Here is a 20,743-nt window from a genome sequence, read left to right on the forward strand (position 1 = left end):
AAATAAATTTAAAAAATAGGAAGTTAAATTACTATTTGGATTGCCTCCCACTTTTCTTCACACTTTGAACTTATGAATTGCACTCCTAATTTTTTACTATGCTCAAGGGGCGGTGGTACAAAAATAAAGGAACCAAGCAATATATATGGCATGTTGCAAACTTTGGCCCTAAAGTGAGGCAGACAAGTTTTTGACTTTGGCACAATAAATTGAAGAATATAGACATTTTCCCCTCCTCTTTACACTCTTCTATAGGCTCAGATGGTTTGATTAATATCTTACTATCCAAACATAATGTGGAAAATGATTAGAATGAGGTTCAATACGTTCCAACTCATGAATTGCATTATTATTTATATCCTCATAAAACTCTAGTGTACTTTTCTCAATAGTTGCAACATAAATAAAAGTATGATGAAGCATTTGATCCTCCAATTTTAGCTCCTCAATTTGGCTTATAAGATTTTTTTTCAGTATCACACAACTCATAACTAAATTATTAGCCGTTACACCCGTCAACCTTTGCATTCAAATCTTCTTTTAAGTTGTAAATATCCAAGACAAACCTATCAATCTTTTGAATGAACTCATATTTTTCTTTTGCGAGGAGTGTCAACATTTCTATCATACCCTCATGTTGATCCCAAAATATATCTATGACACTCCTACAATAATGCACTATATCATAAGACTAAGGATCAATAAAATCGGAGTCCTCATCACTCCACACTTTCTCTTGTAAAGATGTCATATCAAGAAGAATAGTAAAATATAAAAAAATAACTAAAATTAAAAATAAAATAAATTTTTTTAAGACAAATAAAACTAATAGTAAAATAAACACACTTGACTAACCCTAAAACATATTTTTTGACAACGGCGTCTATCATGACCCGATTACCGAGTCATGATGGAACCTATCACATCCCACTGGTAGGTAAACCGATACCGTAACTCGGAGCTAATGCAATGGGTCACCTTGGTAGAAATGTCCAACATGGATTCGATAATAGAACACGATATAAACAATGACATTCCATAGCTAAAGACAACCGATATTCAAATACCAATCCCATGACCTTATAAAATTAGTACAAGAGCGTCTAGACTTAGCAATAGAATTTTTACAACTCCAAATCTCAAAATGTCTTAAATAATCTCTTACATTTTTCTCAAAAACAAAAGACGAATAAAGATAGAAGGAAAAAAGAGCAATTCGAACTGCAAGATCTCACCCAGTCTTCAAATGGTTAATAAGGCACTAACCCGACTCAACGACGGCAACTAGAATCTGGGTCTGCACCAAAAAGGTACAGAAGTATAGTATGAGTACCAAAAAACAGGTACTTAGCAAGCATCATCAGACGACTGAGCTAAATTATAATATAAAGACGATATAAGGTAAGACAATAACTTTAAGTCAAGGTATAGGATCGAACCTTATCTTCTTCGATACCGCCAAATAAAATTAACTAAACTACTAGGGCAATAACATAACATATCATATCAATTACATGCCGTATTCATCCTACAAATGAGTAATCTTTTCGGAAGTGTAAAGCCATATATATAAATAACAACTATGAATTTACCATAATCAACACCAACCTTCATTAGAATAATAAACACAAGAACTTACCATGACGTCCCATACTGCCAGGAAATACACGTAAAAGAACACAACAAATAATTCATCACGGCATCCCATACCACCGAAGAGTACACCAAAAGAATCAAACCATATTATATCAAGTCAATACTACACCACAATTAACTGAAGCCGCAGGTAACCCAACCCCACCATGGCTCATTGTCATGGTCCACAATTATCATTATTACTGCAATTTAATCACAACGAAACCGACATCGACATAACGTAGTTATATAACTACTTATTCTCTAACTCATTAGTAAACTCCAAGATTAGTCTAAACTAGTTAACCTTCGTTTCCATAAGCCACTAGATTACAAGTCTTATAGATACTAGCCATCACTTAAGGGAAAGGCCACAAATTACCAATGCTATTATTCATTCACCCATTACAAGGCCATTATCTAGTTAGCATCCTCATTATATAAATTGTCAATTAAGCCACCACGACATCACATACTAGAAGACAACTTAACTATCTATCGAACAATACCAAGTCTATTATTATTGAGCATGTTACAACCTTAAGGACTAGTTTCCATATTTTAACCAAGTATGGTCCACCAACTAGTAAACTAGCCTACAAGTCATAATCATTTATTAGAAATAACTAGTTATCACATAAACCACTTTACTAGGCGAATTTCCATTACTTAGCCAATAATTCAAGTTAAGTAGATTTACTAGGTGAGCCTTTGGTTCTACACAAGATTACACATACCAATTAGTCTTAACCCAATGATAGGTATTAATTACCTCTAGTTACCAATTAGAGTCCACATCTCTTATTTAGTAAAAAAGGGACAAGGAATGAACAACAATTTACCAAGGTAAACATCATATCCCATGTACATAAGTGGTTAGGCCCCACATGGCCTAACCTTACTATGTATTCAAGCATTTACGTAAATTTGCCCAACCCGGCATCATAATATCTTTACCTCTTCCGGATTTACCGGGCATCATCATAACATCAACATATCCTTTGGATTTATCGGGCATCCTCATAACATCAACATATCCTCCGAATTTCATCAGGCATTATTATAATATCAACATATTCTCCGAATTTGACCGGGTATCATCATAATATCAATATATCCTCCAGATTTCACCGGACATCATCATAATATCAATATATTTGCTGGATTTACCGAGCAACATCATAACATTAATATGTCCTCTGGATTCACCGAGAAACATCATTACCTCTTTTGAATTCACCGGGTATCATCATAATATCAATACATTCTCCGAAATCACCGGGCGTTTATCATACCATTACACATCACCCAAGATAACAACATACACTGCCAAATCAATAAACCTATAAAAATTCAGAATATTGAGTAATAGGGATGTACGATGACATATATTATCCTACTTTGCTATTAAGTATCACCACATAATATGAGTATAAGCATGAGCATGAGCATTAATTTAATATACACATTCTTCCCCTTCTCAAGACTATCCATATCATGACAAAGAGATAACTAATCAAGTATACACATTATCCAACCATCGACTATATGTATAATCCAACCACCAGGTTTAACCAGGATAATCTCAACAGTGTAACTTAGACATTCATCAAATATCTAGGTTTCTAAGGGATTTCGTAGTTCAAGCTTAAGGTGGGTCAAGTCCCACTCCTAAATCCCAAGGATGCCAAATTCACTATCACAAGACTAACGTCTACCTGGATTTTTGGCAAAGTTATCTAAATCATATCATAAGGGCCATAGGGGAAATCTTCTTCAAGTATTCCACCAAAGTCAACCCAACACTAATGTTATTTTCTAACTGAGCAATAGATTGGTCAACATACTCTTAGAGTTAGGGAGCAACATCATTCTCATCTATTAGAGCAACTAGAGTATTCTTATACTATTCATGAGACCACAAGTAGACTATCCAAGGTTCTAGGCTAAGGGTCAAGCATCATACCTTGCAGGTTTTATAACCTATAAGAATCCACTAATCCCCAATATCACCGTTAAACCATTTATCATCTAAACCCCATCACAATCTCTCAAGATATCAACAATTATACTACAATCAAGGTCAATCTAACTACAAGTAAGCCTAACCTACCTTGAGTCCAAGCAACTCACGAACTAATAAGCTTTTCCTTTTCTTTACTTGAAGCTTTTTCTTCCACAAACCAAGCTATCAACAATACAATCTAAGCATTACAACAAGAATAACAATGCCTATTATGGCACTATTATACCATGGGTTCAAAATGACATCAAACCCCCAAGTGGATTCCACCTTTAGAAACTCTATTTTTGAGACTAACCCGTTACTCACATACCATTAGGGAGTTATAACCCTCAAGAAACTTGAGTAAATTAATCATATTTTGGGATACAATTGAGCCTCCGTGATTTAGGGGTTTTGGGTCTAGAAATCAACAACTTAACACCAACTAGATAGATTCTTACCTTAGATTAGTAGCATGATTTGATTACACAAGTTGTTTTAGCTCCAAATCAATCCACAAGACTCACTTAGAAGATTTCACACTCCATTAGGGATTTAGAGTTCAAGAAGCAGGCACAAATGGGAAATTTTTTTAGACCAAGCAGCGTTTAAATAGGTTCCACCTAGCCTTGGGTAGCGCAATCGCACCCTTTGCCTAGCCGCGGTCGTGCCACCGTGGTCATACCCTAACCTCTGCAGTTGTGACATCTCGGTCTATACAAGGCATAGATAAAGCTTGGAACTTTTTAAGGTTTGTCCAATGTCTCGAGATACATCCAGGGTCTGTTTTGAACAAATAAGATCTGTAATCACATAGTTTTCGACGTTATGGATGCATTCGCAAAGTCAGATTTTGTATTTAAAGTTGATTTCTAAAGTTTCCATTTAGTGTACAATTAGGACCAACAGAGACTTCAAATTGAGAAAGTAGTTCAAGGGACCAAACGAATCACCAGGTAATCGATCCATCAATTTTGGTAAGTCACTAATGACTTGGGGTGGCTATGGAGAATCTCTACAGGCAAAATAAGCAAGAATACAGACAATGACTTGAAGGGTCATGAAAACATCCACTACTAAGGAACTTTCATCCTCGAAAGTTCAAACAAGAGAATACCTGAAGCCTTAAACAAGTGAGGGTACTGGGCTCGTATCTCACTCTTGATCTCCTAAGTAGCCACCTCTAATGGGTGATGCATCCACTGAACCTTGACTACCAAAATTTCCTTAGTACGCAGTCGCATCACATCACTAGCCAAAATAAGCATGGGCTCCTCCACAAAGGTTAACTGATCGTCCAACTGGACTAACTCCCATCTAGGCACATGCGAAGAATCAAGAATATACTTTCGTAATATAGAGACATAGAAAATTGGATGAACGACAAAGTCTGGAGGCAAAGCCAACTCTTAGGCCTCCTCGCCAACTACTCTGAGAATCTTAAAAGGACCAATAGTGAGGGCTAAGCTTACCCTTCTTCCCAAATCTCATCATACCTCTCATAGGTAAAAAATGAAAGAACACACAATCACTAACTCCAAATCTCAAGGCACGTAGTCTACGGTTGGCATAGGCCTTCTGCCTACTCTGGCTGCTCTCAGCCTATCCCGAATCACCCTGACTTGATCAAATAAGTCTTAACGCAAATCTATACCATAGGGTTTAACCTCGAAAGTCTTAAATAATCCTATAGGGTAATGGCACTTCCTACCATATAAAGCCTCATAAGGAGCTATCTCAATACTCGAATAATAACATTATTGTATGCGAACTTTGTCAACGCAAAGTGTTGATCTCACTAACCTCCAAATCTATAACATAGGCTCGGGGCATATCCTTAAGCACCTGAATAGTCCTCTTGGACTGGTCATCTATCTATGGATAAAAAGTTGTACTCAAATCAACTCGAGTACCCAACTCCTCCTGAAATACACTCTAACACCTCAAAGTAAACACAAAACCACGATTTGATATGATAAACACAGGGACCCCATTCAATCTAACTATCTCCCAAACATAAACTTGGGCTAATCTCTCAACACCGAAGGTCATCCGAATAGGAATAAAATGGTCTGACTTGGTCAAAGGATCCACAACAACCCAAATACCATCGTGACCACGGGAAGTACGAGGCAAGACACTAATAAAGTCTATGGTGATCCATTCCGATTTCCATTCAGGAATGGGCAATCTTTGAGTCAATCCACATGGATGCTGATGCTCGGCCTTAACCTACTGACATCATAGGCAACGAGCTATGAAGTCTGCCACATCTTTCTTCATATCATCCCACCAGTACAACTGCCTCAAATCTTTATACATCTTAGCTGTACCAGGATGAATAGAATATTTAGAACTATTAGCCTCACGCAAAATTAACTGAATCAAGTCATCAAGTTAGGGAATAGAAATATGACCCCAAAATATCAAGATACCCTCAAAATCCATGGTATGTTTCCTAGAAACACTACTCACTGCCCAATCACGGAGAAGGCATAACTTACTATCCTCAAACTGACAGTTACGAATTTTCTCAAATAGGGAGGACCTCGCCTCCACACAAACTAAAATCCTTATAGGATCCGATATATCGAGAACCATCAAATTAGGTAAGTAGTGAATGTCCCATGCGAAGGGCCTTTGAGAAACTAAAATACAAGCCAAACTACCCATACTCACTGCCTTGCGACTCAAGGCATCTACCATAATATTTTCCTTGCCCGAATAATCCAAGATAGATATATAATAGTCCTTTAGCCACTTTATCTACCTATATTAGCGAGAATTAAGCTCTTGTTGGGTCATAATATGCTGAAGACTATGATGATTGGTGAGAATCTCACAAAATATACTATACAAATAATGCCTCTAAATCTTAAGTGCGAAAACTACCGCTGCCAACTCCAAGTAAGAAGTGGGGTAGTTGCTCTCATACACCTAAAGCTATCTAGAAGCATAGGCAATGACACGACCCTACTGCATCAACACAAAACCAAGACCAACACCAGAAGCATCACAAAAGATATTTAATCCCTCTCCCTCAATTGGAAGAGCTAACATAGGGGATGAAGTGAGACAATCCTTGAGCTTTTCAAAATTCAACTCACACTCCTCGGACCATCGAAAGGGAACTTCCTTCCAGGTTAATATAGTCATAGAGGCTGATAAGGTAGCAAAACAATCAATAAAGCATCTATAATAACCATCCAACCCAATAAAGCTGGGAACCTCAGTAAGAGACGTAGGCCTAACCTCATAGTGACCATAACAGGTACTAAAGGCTATTTTCGAGATATCCTCATCCCAAATCCTCAACTAATGATAACTGGACCTCAAATCTATCTTAGAGAATACAACTGATCCCTGAAGCTAGTTAAACAAATTATCAATGCGAGGCATGGGATAATGGTTCTTCACCGTAACCTTGTTAAGCTACCTATAATTAATACACATCCGTATCGAACTATCTTTCTTCTTTACAAACAAAATAGGTGCTTCTTATGAGACACACTCGGTCTAATAAACCCATGCCAAGAAGATCCTGGAGCTAAGAGTTTAGCTCCTTAAGCTCTGTAGGAACGATACAATAAGGTGCCATAGAAATAGGTCGGGTGCCAAGCTCAAGGTCAATAGAAAACTTAATCTCACGATCAAGAGGGATACCAGGCAGATCGTTAGGAAACACTTTAGGAAACTCATACACAATAGGAAAATAGTCAAGCATCAGACTCCCTACATGGGTATCACATACATAGGTGAGATAAGACTCTCAACCCCTTGATATAATCCGTGTGACATAAACATAAGAAATAATCCCCATCAAATCGCAGCTAATCGCTCCCTACCACACGACTTAGGGTACACCGGGCATGGCTAAGGTAACAATCTTGGAAAAAAATCCATGGCTGCATGGCAGTGGGATAACCAATCCATACCCAAAAGCATATCAAAATCCAATATATACATAATAATAAGATCAACGTAAGTATCAACATCACTAACTGTCACAACACATGATCTGAATACCCGATCCACTACTAAAGAATCACCTACGAGAACTAATACACAAAATGGCATAGATAATAAATAACTGGACAACTCCAACTGTGGTGCATAATAAGAAGATATATAAGAATAAGTGGATCCAGGATCAAATAAAGCAAGGGACGACATGTGGAATACCAAAATTGCACCTATGACTAAAATATTCGAAGTCTTAGCCTTGGCCTAGCAGGTACTGTATACAACTGATCACGCCCGCCACCTGGCTGGGCACCTGAACGACCACCTGCCTTGCCTACCTCAGTACCATATCGAGTACCCTAGTAACTACCTCTATGACCTCACAAACTACCTCTACCTTAGGGATAAAATGCCCTAATAGGAGTAGCTTTTTGGGCTGAAACAACTATCGCCCCACGACTAGGGCACTCTCTAGAAAAATAACCAGGAAGTTCATAAGTAAAATAAGACTCACGAGATAAACTAAAACTCACAAATCCGGCTAGTCCGTCATAACTACCATGCCTATCATGGCCCATAGATTAACCCCTCAGAGACTAATCACTGCCCTTACTAGGGCACCTATTAGAAATAAGCTGATCATCGTCAGCTGTCTAAAGAGCTTCCTGCACTAGTCAACTGATCTAACCCTGAGGCTTAAAAGAGGGATACAGAGGATGTCCAATATAAGGAGTACCACCTCTGAAATAGGAACTACTACAACTCACACCAAATTTGCCCTAATACTTAAGCCTCTTATCACGACCCTTATGTTGTATGTGCTCCATCACTCTAACATGATTAGCAACCTCAGCAAAGGTCCTACCCACAATAACCAAACTTTGAGTACCAATCCAAATATGAAGTCAATCCTCTCACAAAACAGCAAACTCTCTCATACTCAGTAACTAAGATAGAAGTCGTATGTCTAGTCAACTAATAGAAGTAAACCTCATACTCGATGACTATCATAGAACCCTACTCTAGTTTAGAGAACTGATCTCTAAGGTTATGCGACATAAACTTTTCCAAGAATATCTCAGAGAACTGAGCCCATGAAGGGGGAAAATACAACTAGTCTAGAAACCCTTCCACCAGTGTTTAGTAGACAAGTCCAACTGGAATATGGTGTAGTCCATACCACAAGTCTCCACAAGACCTAACCACGAAGCCTATCCTCACAAGTAGTCAAAAACTTGAATACATTCTCTCTATGAGCACCAGAAAATCTAGGTGGAGCCAAACCCAAGAATCTACCTAGTGTCTTTTGCTCCTTAGCAGACATAGTAGGTTGGGTCACAATTGGCTAAAAAACTATCCATTGAACAATAATTAGAATAGGAGGAATCTATAATACCCCATATATTTCTAAGCTAGAAAATAAACCATTATTCCTATGTATAAAACCTCCTATCCTGTGATTCATATTTGAGTAAATGACTTATAATGAGTATCTTAGTGAGAAGAAAGCTCATTATATGTTAAGAATGTTCATAAGAGTCACTTAGAGTAATGAAAGATAAGAGCCCTTGAATCCCTCAAGATTAAGTGTTTGATTCCGCAAGGGTAATTTTTGAATGAGCATAACTTATTGTATATATGGTATTTTGTCAGATTTAGACACACCAAATTGTAGAGAATCGAATTAGCTTTCCAATGATACCAATTTTACCAAAATCTGACACCCAATAAAGAAGTTATGGCTTTGCAAAGGGGAGTACATCGCTTAACATAAGGTGTGCGCCGCATATCCTATGGCCCAAGTGATGTAAACACTCCATTTTGGGTTATTTTAAGGGCAAAATGGTTCTTCTCCACCCAGATATAAGCTCCCAAACATGGGATTTAGCCCCAATTGAAGCAAAATATACTTTATTTTCTTAGAATATCTCAAGAACAAGCTTGGGATCCAATTGGGGGATTCAAATTCAAGAAGTATCTCTGTCAATCTTCGTAGGATCACAAACTAACGTATGCGTTGTGTTGATTTATGTATTCCTTTCATCCCATAAGCTCAAGAACCCTATTTAAATTATGAATCATGTTATTATGTTATGGGTTATTCAAGTTTATGTGATGGTTGTTGTTTGATTCCCTAGTTGGGATCGTTATGTGAAATTATCAAACTGCATTAGCATATAAACTAAAATCTATGAATTTGGTGGTTTATGATTTGTGAAATTTGATGATTTAACCTATGCCTTAAGTTGTGCATGTAAGGTGTTTGATAAAATGCCAAAAAGGGATATAAATTATGCTTTTTAGCTAAATTGTGATCCAAATGATAAATGCATGCTTTACCTTTATTATCAAAATGACTTTTATGATATTGTTGTGCATTATGAATGATTGAAGGATTACTTAGGGGACTAGTTGATGAAATATTGGTATGTTGATATGTATTCCCATTCATGTACAAGATTATGATAACCATGTACTTCATGAAATCACCAACTTATTGTATTATGGATTGTTTGATGTTGGTCATGTATTCAAGAAAGTCATGCTTTGTCAGTTTCTTTCCATCGAGTCCTGGGGGTACTTGTACCTAAAATATTAATTGTTTACTCAGAGCCATGTCATGTTTCACGATATCCTCAGTTAATCCATGATATATAGAACTCAGTCAGTAATGTGACTCAGGTAAGCTCAGTAATTCAGTATTCCCAGTACTATTCCATCAGTCAACGAAACTCCATAAATTCAGTCTTGTCCAGTTCAGTTAATAATGTTCAATGTATATTTAGATGGGAGTAGGAATTAGAACTAAGTGAACCCAAGGATAGGAACGCACCTGTCAGATGAGGGTATGATTCTTAGAAATCATGTTTGCACTCCAAAACTATATAGCCAGCATAGATTAATAAATCAATACTATCCGATGAGAGTTGATGAGGTGGATAAACACTGTCAGATAAGGGTCCCACCATTCTCTTTTAAGGGACACTATCAGATGAGGGTCACCCATAACTTGTCCTTACTGGTGGTGCAGTATTGACATTCTTCCAATTGGGTTTACAGATTGGACCCCAACTCAGCCATAATGGCGTATTAGGGGCATGTCGGTTAGATAACTACTTTCTATATTCTCATGTTACAGAATCAGGACTATCAGATATAGTCAATGAGTCTCACTAATAGAACTCAGATAGTTCTTCAGATCTCAGGACTGTCAGTACAGTCAATTAAGATATAGTATGAAACTCAGCTAGTTCCATTAAATTTAGGATTGTTAGATATAGTCACTCATGTTATCAGTTATATCAGTTATCAGAACTCAGTCATTAATCATGTTAGTTATTAATAAATTCATGAGTTCACCATTTCAGATATATTTACTATGTATGCATGCTTGTATTCTCAAGTTAATATTAGTCAGTTAGCCAGTATTGTTCATGCATATGAACCTCATGCATTCAACATAAATCATGTTCGTAGACCTCAACTCATCTTACTAAAATTTAGCAAAGTGATGATTTTTTATTCAACTATCTTAATCAGATCACGCCAAGGTTTCCTTGCACCCTAAAGCCACTAGAAATCTATAGAAAGAGTTTTAAAGAAAGGCTCCTGCTGATTATATATTTTCAGCATGAGTTAATCTGAAAAGCCAGTAATTCAGTTTAGCAGTCAGATGGACAAGTACGCATGGCTTGGGTTTCTGTCCCTACCATCCAGACATACTATCCGAAGTCTCATAAATGTAACTATTCTCATATGAACCAACTAGATAGAAGCAAGCTCAGCTCAGTCCATGTATCATGAATTGGCTTTAGATCTCAGATAATCAATTATGATTCAGTTCATAGTTTCCTTGTGCATCACCCCAGTTTTCCACAATATCTCAGCCAAGTTTGCATTTTTCAAGGGACATAGCGTACCAATGGGGATATAAACTATAAACCCCCAAACTTTTATGACATAAATATCCCATTCTTTTTTTATGTAATGAATCTAGTTTGGAGTAGGGAGCACTCATAAGTTGACCCTCAAGCTTCAATATCAGTTGTGAGTAATATATTAAGGGGCTCGGTCCAGTTCATGATATTCAATTCACAGTATTTAGTTCATTCATCATATTTCAGACTCAGTTATATTCTCATGTTCCTATTCATGGATATTCAATAAAGGATCTTGAGTTTGAGATTGGTGACTATGCATATCTAGCGATTACTTCCATGAAGGGAGTGAAGAGAGTTGGCAAGAAGGGAAAACTCAGTCTTTGATATGTCGGTCCCTTCAAAATTTCTAGTCACTTCAGCAAAGTAGCTTATGAGCTCGAATTACCTTCAGATCTAGCCTCAGCTCGTCTACTGTTCTATGACTCCTTTCTTGATAAGTGCATAGGTGACTCATCATTACTAGTCCCAACAGAGGGTATTGATATTCAGATAAACTTTTATTTCAAAGAGATTTTAGTCAAAATCCTAGACTATCAGATTCACAAATTGACGAACAAAGAAGTCCCTCTAGTTGAAGTTTTTGGCGGAACAATTCCGTTGAGGGGGCTACTTGGGAAGCAGGAGAAGACATGCGGACCAAGTATCCTCACCTCTTTTCTGCTAACTCAGACTCAACTCAAGGTAATAGCTTTCCTTAATAGCAGGTTGGTTACGCCTATAATCGAATATGTAATTATTGGAATAATTGTTGAAGACTCAAATGATGGATATGCAAGCATAATAACTTATATGCTGTTCTATATCTCTATGAATCTAGGAACTTTAAAATTGAACTTGATAAAATGAAATGGTTGAATAATTGAAAAATAAGATTATTCAGGAATACACATTGAATGCTGAGATTACGCATTGAATTTCTGCTAGTAGATCCATAATCAAAAAAGTGTTTGTGATTGTTCCAGAAGAAATGAAACAAAAGATATGGTAGAGCTCCCACTCAAAATCAAAACAAAAAAATAAAATAAAAAAAATCAACTGCTCCAATTTCATCTCTATCGAATTTTAATATCAGAATAGCGGATATAATCATGATTCAATAGGTCAGGTCCGCTTTCTTTTTCTTTTGTTGATTTTTTGTTTTAGAATAGAGAAAGAGTAGAAACTAAGGGTACGCTCTATAGAAGATTTTCTTGGAGCTTTTTGGTCGCCTGCTATCTTGAAACCTCTTTGCTTGCGGGGGCAGGAGTGGAAAGAGTGCTTTACGAAAGATCGTGTGGCACGGTGAAAGGTTCCACCAGTTTCTTGCATAAGCTAGAAATCTTATCAATGTTGATAAAGCTCAGATTCCTTCATTTAGAGTCAAAATCCTGCCATCCACACCAGAATAAATAGAGTTTTCCAAAAAAACATGCTAGTAGAGGAAGACCTCGTAGGGATAAGAGATATAGATCTAAAGAGAGAGCTAAAAAAGGATCTTTTATGTATAATTCTCCATAATCTCGAATGTTATCAGTTCTGGTATGTAGACCAAATAATACAATACAAGCAAAAGTTCCTAGATTCATGTTGATAACTCAATTTATTCGATTACTACAGGGATGAACCCAATCTGGAATATGAACCATAAAAGAAAATACCTATTAAACTGATTGCAAAAATACCAGCTACAGTACCTATTATCCAAAGAGGAATCCTTCCAGTAGTATCGGCCATTTACCCAACTTCTCTTCAGATTTCATCAAGTGGTTATGCTAGAGACATAAACAGTCATAGATAATTTCCAAAGGGGTATAAGGTGCCTGAGTTTGTTCTCTGGGACTCAATGACAGCCTAAACTCAGGTAACAAAGTAGAGCTCACCAGGAAGTACTTGGTACTACGATCATTGGGGGAACAATACCAAATCCCGAAGATGCTCCAGAATCTTTTCAATTGCTTGTTTGAGAACTACGCATTCTAAACTCCTTTCTTTTTCCATTTAGCTTTTATTGTTTGTTTGGGTTTGTAACTATGTGACCATTGGAAGTGGAAGAGTTGTTTGATGAGACTTCATCAGATGATTGTACAAGAAGGAACTAGATAGATTAGGTGAATCGGGTTGGAAGTGAAAGCCACCAAAAAGTAGCGGAATGCTCTCAAAACCAATTCACTTGAGTGAGACAGAAGAGAGTGGAATTTCATGTGTAGGGGTGAAATTCGAAGATCTACGAAGGAAAGCCAAAAGCGAAGGCAGCTCTCTGGGTCACTACCAATGCTGAGGTGCAAAAGCATGGGGAGCGGACAGGATTAGAAACCCTGGTAGTCCATCCCGTAAATGATGAGTGTTCGCCCTTGGTCTACGTGGATCAGGGGCCCAGCCCCTGCTTTTTCTAGCATGACAGCAAGCACGGACTGGCAGCAAGGAGTCAATTGAATGATCAAAGCATCGTTTGCTTCCACCTGTGGCCTTCTTTGACTAGTTTTTTGCCATTTTTTCATCTGTGAATTATTAATCAACCCATCCATACACTCTATGCGATCGAATATTTCTTACATACATGAGTTTTGTACAAGGTTTCGAACTTATGAATCCATTTTCTTTGTGATTTTGTGGTTAGTCTTTGAATCTAGAAAGAATACAGAAATAGGCTAAGAATTCACTCGCCTCCCCGCCCAGCTCTATCAGCGGGCCCTTTATTTTGCAATACTTAAAAGAGTCTCTCATGGCCCAATTATTATTACAGCATTCTCTACCATAGAATTTGGACTTTTGGGGCAACCTAGGGATCACCAGGAAGCTCTTTCGCTCTATAAGGATCGGGGGGCATAGCACAATTCTTCTTGGAGGAGGGTTGTTTACCTGGGTGACTGATCCTGCCATAATGTACTTCTACCTATTATAGCATCGGCAGCCGGGCGGGGGGTGAAGGCCATAAGAGAAGATTGCCCTACCGGTAAGGAAAAGGGGAAAAAGGTGCTGTCATCTATCTCGACCAGTTTCCCGAGGTATTGGAAATCCAGACCAGCTCAGAGAATCACTCTCTCTAATGCGACCTTCGTTCTGCTAACAAAGAGCGAGCTACTAACACGAGTAGATAGGCGGTTAGGGGGGGAGAAGGTCGGCTGGGCCTGCCTTTTCAATCAATCTCTGGCCGCTCAGTGCCGCTATTGGTGCGAGTTGTAAGGAGTCTTGGTCTCGAGTCAAGTTGGGGAGTCATTTTATTCTCGTAATGGGAATGAGTGCACCGCAAGGGTTTTACAGAGATTAGGCAGTGCTGGATTTAGAGTTTGTTCGCATCTTTATTCTACCCAATCTAAAAGATGGGAAAGATTGAAGGAGGCTGCACAAAAGCCAAACCGGTCACATCCTCACTCACGGGTATCTGAGCAATTCTTCCTGTTTCTTTTATAGAACTTCTTTCTTGTATCAACAAACCATCGCCCATTAGTACAACACGTCCATTCGTTTCAAGCTTGATCCTTCCCTTAGACTTGGTACCTTGTTCGACTAAACTCATTGGTTCCGCATTGGTCGTAACCCAGTTTGAGAACCTTCTCTCATAGATTCTCTTCACCAAGTCATCGCTATCTATGGATGGTCCGATACTGAATAAACAAGTTTCTTGATAGGGCAAGCATAAGGTCTGGTTCAAGTCAAGGTATAGCTTAACGAAATGAAAGAGAATTTGTGTATTAAGCAAGTACAAAAAAGCGAAAAAAGGGAATGAAGGCGCTGTTCTCAAGTCTAGTTAATGAAGATGAGAGGGAAAGCTTACTTGAGAGCATATACCTGACTGAAAGGATATATATTCTATGTTGGATCTTGCCTTGGATAGGCCCCTAGCCTGTGAGCTTAGCCCGTAAATGTGTCCTAGGTAGAGAGGGGAAAACCTAGAAAAGAAAAGACCCAGAATCACGTCCAACAATCTATGGAGGAAAATCAATGATAAAGCAGCAGGCAGAGTCGTTTGATGACACGAGGTTCCTATATACCATCATCTCGAATCCAAAGGCATAACAGTAGGTAGGCATTTTCTCGATGATCTATATGAAGATCTAAAGGTGAACCAATAGACAGAGAGAGATGCTCTTTCTGTAGCCCAAGAACTGCCCTACCTTCGACTGAGAATGTCTTCGCCTAGAAACTCTTCTTGCGTACTTGACTTATAGGCTTGACGCCCATTGATAATAAATCAGAATTCTCGTGGAGAATAGGCGAATATACGAGATTATACTGACCAGTACATATGATTTGATTAAGGTCTGAATAATCAGGAATCCTATCTTCTTTTTTAACATAAAAATCCAAACTAAATAATTTCTGCCTCGCCTGATCATTGGTTACTGAGAGGTTAGAAATACATATTTGCTTGCCAGAAAGAGAATGCGAGAATTTTTTGTTTCCACTCCAATTTCACAGACTAGGCTCAACGTAAGAACCGATCTTAAGCTGGATGAGAAGGGAAATAAAGACTAGTGAGAATAGTCGTAATTCAACTAGGCCTTGAATCAGTGGTTTACAGAGACAATTAGTCATCAGCTTACGGCTTATCTGCTCTTTGAATCATCATCTTAGAATAGGTTGGAACTATTTCAAGAGATCCACGAGACGTTCTTTCTCAAGATCAATCTGAAGTGCTAATGGAAGTTCATTAAAGATTCAACACATCACAAGGAACTTATTTCGTTCGAGAAATACACTACATTGTCCCTCTCCAACCAGTCAAGTGGCAATCCCAATCAGAAGTGATAGTTTGTTCCAGGAATGCCATGGAGCCTAAAAATCTCTCAAAAGTGGAGGTCCCCAAGTTCGAAGAGCGGGGAATCAGCGAATGCTCTATTAGTGGTCGACTGCCACCTTTCCGCTTTGGATTCTCTGTTCCCCCAAAAGAAATATCGATCGTCCTTACCATTTCAGTCCCCTTACCATCTTAGTCCAAATAAGGATTCTAAGGAGGAAGTGGATCATCACCTGGCCTAATAGACTCTATCTTCCCCCTCAAACCTAGTTCGACCGTAACTAGTCATCCATAATATTAAATAAATCACTTTCATCTTTGGTAAACTTACCAATGGCTATAGTCATAGCGATCCTCCTATTCAACTACTTCGACCATTTTTTAGCACCTCATATCTTTTTCGGGGTGTCCGAAGATTCGATCATTTTTGTATGATTTCTCTTGCACTGCCCATGCCCGCCCATTTTGTCTCGCCCTAAATGGAATGGCTCTCTTAGTTACGCTATGCCCCGACCCGAGTCCCCACATCTGCTTTTCTCTGCCCGTAACCCAATAAGTGGGTTCTTAATCTTCTCTTAAGTTCATTTATCGAAGCTAAGTCATTACTAGAGAAAGCAATATCATCCACGCAGAAGAAGGATAATACCTCATCTTTCCCCATAGCCCTGGGTTTGTGTCTCGATCTCCTATGTGCGAAATAGTTGGGACTAGTTCCTATAGAGATTCCCCTTGGTCTAATTCCACTCCTTATGATGAAAGGGGAGTCTGCCTGGACATAAGATACCTAAAAAGAAGAAAGAAAAGGAAAACAGAATCGCTAGTAATCGCCGGTCAGCCATACGATGGTGAATTTGTTCCCAGGCCTTATACACACCGCCCGTCACACTATGGGAGCTGGCCATGCCCGAAGTCACTTTGAAGTTGACTTATTCACTCGGCCCATTGTCGGTCGTTTTACTAGACAGCGATGGAATTGTTAGGGCCGATGTTCCTTTTAGAAGGGCAGAATCGAAGTATAGTGTTGAACAAGTAGGTGTAACTGTTGAGTTCTACGGCGGTGTTAGGAACATTCCCTACTAATATGCGAATTCTTCTTATGCTATTGCTATGGTGGTATATGCCATGGTCTGGGAACAACGGTAAATGTAAGGCCTTGTTGACTTTACGAAAGTAGACTAGGCTTGCTGCAGAAGAGAAAGTGGAACTCACTACTCGACCCATATTAGAATCCAGGTTTGTTTACTCAATCGACTAAGCGGGAAATAAAGAAATTGGTGGATCTCTCCCATCAGACAGATCAACGGCACCGGGCATGGGATACACAGACAGGAGAGCTGATTTGACCGCGCAGACCAAATGAGCAAAATTTTTTTAAAGCGAAAGCACTGTGCCAACTTGCGTACAAGATTTATATGTGGATTTGATACTATAGTCAAATCCTCTTCATAAGTCCTTTCTTACAGGCTATTCAAGGTCTATTGGCTTTCTTGCTTATGCGGTACTTTGAAGGCTAAGCCTCGTTTATGCACTGAGAAAGATCGTCGGTAGGAAAGCTCTATTATGCACCAATGATGGCCCCTTCTCTTTACCTTTCCCGTGCCCTACCTCATTCCTTTGCTGGCTTGAATTCCATCTCTTTTCTTCTTTGTTTACGAGATTTACTCATAGGATGACCCACCGGTAGACCAAGACTTGAACGGATAGAATCGTACTACCGCTGTCGATGCTGGTGGTGCTTGTCGACGGCCCTTTGCTTACTTCTCTGGAGTCAACGATGCTGCTTTTTCCATCACGGAAACTGCTCACTGTACCAGGGTCAAGGAGATTCGATTTGCTTGGTTGGGTTCTTTACTTGCTTATTCCACTTCTTAATCATCCTTTATTTCACTAATTTGTATTAACAAGGACCTAAAATAAATTAGACAGGTTTTAAACTTTTCTCAAAGAAAGAGAAAATAGCAAAGAATCATTCGGCGCATAGTGAAGTGCCAGATAGATCAGTACAAATAGGGATGCTGTTGAAACCCGAGCAAAGGCTTCAAATTCTGCGAATTGTGCTAGTTCAAATTTTCATTTACCAGCTACTTGTTTTATGGCTTTTATTTGAGCTGCGGACCCCTCTCTGGAAAGGGAGATACCTACATTAATAGCAGGTCTGATTCCAGAATTGAATAGGTCGGTGGATAAGAAGATTTGTCCATCAGTAATGGAAATTACATTAGTAGGAATATAAGCCGAAACATCTCTCGATTGAGTTTCAACTATTGGTAAGGCGTTCATACTTTCTTCATCTAAACTCGAACTAAATTTAGCAGCTCTTTCCAAAAGGCGTGAATGCAAATAAAAAACATCTCCTGGATAAGCTTCATGACCGGGCGGTCTTCATAATTGAAGAGACATTTGACGATAAACTTGCGCTTGTTTGGAGAGATCATCATAAATGATTAAAGTGTGTCGTTCATGATACAGAAAATATTCAGCCAGAGCTGCTCTTGTATAAGGAGCAAGGTATTGTAATGTAGCAGGGAAATCCGCCGTTTCGGCTACCACAATAGTGTATTCCATCTCTCCCCTTTCCTGCAAAGTCGTTACTACCTGGGCCATAGAAGATGCTTTTTGCCCAATAGCTACATAAACACATAAACCATTTTAACCTTGTTGATTGAGAATGGTGTCTGTGGCTATTGCTGTTTCTTTCAATTCCGCATCCGGGGAAAGCAGCTTCCGCTAAAAACCATATCTGCTACTCTAACATTAGCTATTCGAGTAAAATCATAGGATTGAAAGACAATCATGAAATTGAAAGTACCAGAGATTCCTAGAGGTATACCATCAGAAAAACTTCCTTGACCGATTAGGTAGATCAAGAAAACTGTGGTAGCAGCTACAACAGGAGCAAAATATGCAACAACAATCCAAGGTCGTATACCCAGACGAAAAATAAGCTCCCACTAAGGAGAAAGCAAAGTTAACTACTAAAAGACAAGAGCCTTGATTTTATGCCATCTTCTTAGACTATTCAACCATTGAATCTTGTTGTTGAAGGGTATTTTAGCAATTAGACGAAATAAGTCTTAGTTTTCATATGCCCTGCTCTTGTTAAGTCTACTGTCTCATGGTTTTCAGGGAGATAGAGAAAGATACAAAACTCTATTATCTATCTTTTAATTTCAAATTATATACCTAAGCCAAGAGGTAGCCAGAAATAAAATAAGTGCCTACTATCTATGACTGGCCAGCGGGCGCTACTATATGTATAGAAAAAGGATAGGAGAGAACAAGGGCATCTCATTTCTTCTTTCAACCCTAAGAAACATTAAGGCGGAATGTCAGCAGAGTCAGGAAGGGATAGAAGAGAAATCGACTGTCTTTTTTTGTCCCTGAAGCGTAAAGCCACTCGACTACTAGGAGTGGAGAGAATGGGTTCTAATCCATAGCATTGAGGTGAGGAAACAAAGTTCTCTCTTTTATTCGTTGAGGTGCCACCTTATTTATATCCTTGATTAGGCGAAAGGAAGGAATTGATAGTCTAAAGGCATCCACTAGAACAGAACTGAGATTATTTTTATGGAATGATATGATTGGCTAGCCGTAGCCGCATATCAGCTATGCTCAATGTGGGATTTCTGTTGGATCAGATCTTTTGGGCACCTGTAGGGATTAGTGTGTGAGACCACAATCTACAAACTGACGCATGGGACTCACCCTTTACTTGGGAATAGAGAGGGGAAACATAGCATGTCACAAGAGCGAGACGAGGGTTGGCTTCTAATTCTGCGAATTGCGCTAGTTCTAATTTTAATTTACCAGCTACTTGTTTCATGGCTTTTATTGAGCTGCAAACCCCACTCTAGAAATGGAGATACCCACATTAATAGCAGGTCTGACTCCAGAATTAAAGTGTGAGCTTATCCATGTGGTTATGCACTCTTTGAATAGGAATCCATTTTCTGAAAGATCCTGGCTTTCGTACTTTGGTGGGTCACCGAGATCCTTTCGATGACCTATGTTGAAGGGATATCTATCTAATCCGATCGATTGCGTAAAGCCTGAGGTAGCTATCATGTTCAGTTTCGTTACCAACTTGGTATTCAGTTTCATACTATAAATTCTATTATAAACTTGGTACTAAGTACCATTGCATTGCATTCATGTATCAGTTCATTCATATAATCATCCATTAGATATGTAGAAATTTAGCTTATTAGTCATGTATCAGATATCCATCCTCATTGTGAGAAATCCAGTTTAGCAGAAATCTCAATCATGCATTCGTGAATCAGTTACCCATGCATCAGATATGCATGTTCAGTATGATATGTTCAGCCTATCAGTCATATCAGTCATGAAATCATGTTTTAGTAATGTATGTCTTGTATTTACTTTAGTTTATCATCTCTCACCTTTCAGTCAGTCTCATTCGAGGACGAATATTCCCAAGGGGGAGATATTGTAATACTCCGTATATTTCTAAACTAAAAA

The 20,743-nt window shown here is 38.6% G+C and overlaps 1 pseudogene; it reads right to left on the bottom strand.

Moving 5' to 3' along the window:
• Positions 1–18,190: 18,190 nt before the first annotated feature.
• LOC124896717 lies at positions 18,191–20,084 on the bottom strand (annotated as a pseudogene).
• Positions 20,085–20,743: the final 659 nt, after the last annotated feature.

Source organism: Capsicum annuum, chromosome 3, assembly GCF_002878395.1.
Source record: "Capsicum annuum cultivar UCD-10X-F1 chromosome 3, UCD10Xv1.1, whole genome shotgun sequence".
Lineage (NCBI taxonomy): Eukaryota > Viridiplantae > Streptophyta > Magnoliopsida > Solanales > Solanaceae > Capsicum > Capsicum annuum.